We start from the raw sequence: 1635 nt of genomic DNA, 5'->3' as shown, positions 1-1635 counted from the left end.
TCAGTCCTGCATTAACTGCCCCCTTCTCATGTTGTCTCCTTATCTGCTGTACCTGAAGTTAGATTCCTGACCCTTATCCTCTGTCTTATTACTTGTTCTGGAAGCTTTAATAACCTCTGCTGAACACTCCACTCCACGTTTTTTTCCATAATTTTCTAAAAGTTAGGAACACTGCAGCCATTAACTCATTTCCCATTGCTGTCCATCATCTCTAAAGTTCATTGTGGAATTGTGACACTGTTTGGGAGAAAGTAGTCGATTCAATTAGAACCACATCCACCAACTTCAGCATACACTCCCTTCTCCACTGATGTAGAGTAACAGCAGTGTATCTAGAAGATGCACTGCAGCAATTCACCAAGCTCATTTGATTGCACTTTCCAAACCTGAAAACTTTGTCACCTAGTTGGGCAAGGGCATCAGATGAGAAGAGATCAGAAAAGCCAACATCTCCCTTCTGAGCTCCTCAGCATCCTGGTTCCTTCAGTAGGTCAAAATCCTGGAATTCCCTCCCTAATGGTGTTAGGGGTCTACCTACAGCACTGGCTACCTACACCACTTTCTCAGGGCAACTTGGATTTACTGATCAATACTGGTCCAGGCGACTTTGAAAAGCAAGAAGAAGTATTTTTGTGGTATTTCTGTGATACCCCTAACAATCTCACAATAAGCTTGTAGCAAAATTAAAATGTGTGGAGTTGGCTGCATTGTCTGCCTCACTATTTCATAAATTCCAAACACTGATTGTTCTGCTCTCTCTGGGGAGATTCTGGGGAACATAACAAGCCTGAGCCAGGCTGACAATCCAGGAACAGTGCTGTGGGAATGCTGCACCATCAGTTCCTGTCTTTTGAGATGGGATATTAACCTTTTCCCTTATCCATGACCACCACATGGTCCCAGGATCGAATAGGATAGATACGGAGAAATCTCCTTTGGTGAGGGATTCCAGGAAAAAGAGAACGCTGTCATGATTTTAGAGGTGAGCTTGTCATAAATGAACTGACTTACTCCCTCAAAGAGTTTCTGGAAATCTCTCCCATATAAGGTTTTAGACACTGGCAATCAAGTGGAGCTTTTAAGACTGGGACCTAGACAATTTAACTGCCCAAGGGATATGAAAATAAATTGGAGTATAATCTCAAAGCAATGATTCAAGCAAAACAAGGAGATTTCTGTTCTGCTCCTTCGTCCACCAACAACACTGAAAGTTGGGGTGGCACAGGCTCAGTGGTTAGCACTGCTGCCTCACTGCACCAGGGTCCCAGGTTCAATTCCCACCTTGGGCGACTGTCTGTGTGGAGTTTGAACATTCTCCCTGTGTCTGCGTGGGTTTCCTCCCACAGTCCAAAGATGTGCAGGTTAGGTGAACTGGCCACGCTAAAGTGCCCATAGCTAGGTGCATCAGTCAGAGAGAAATGGGACCGTGTGGGTTACTCTTCGGAGGGTTGGTGTGGGCTTGTTGGGCTGAAGGGCCTGTTTCCACACTGTAGGGAATCGAATCTTATTTATCTGGTTATTGTTATGTTGCTTGCTGTCTGTGGGAGCTGGCTGTTTTCAAACTCGTGACCATGTTTCCTACATGACAGCTGCGATTGTTTCAAATGCACCTCTTCAATCCAGCAGCTCTGGGAC

Source organism: Chiloscyllium plagiosum, chromosome 15 (genome assembly GCF_004010195.1).
Source record: "Chiloscyllium plagiosum isolate BGI_BamShark_2017 chromosome 15, ASM401019v2, whole genome shotgun sequence".
In the NCBI taxonomy this organism is placed as follows: Eukaryota; Metazoa; Chordata; class Chondrichthyes; order Orectolobiformes; family Hemiscylliidae; genus Chiloscyllium; species Chiloscyllium plagiosum.
The sequence above is the reverse complement of the archived record's forward strand: the minus strand, read 5'-3'. Positions refer to the sequence as shown.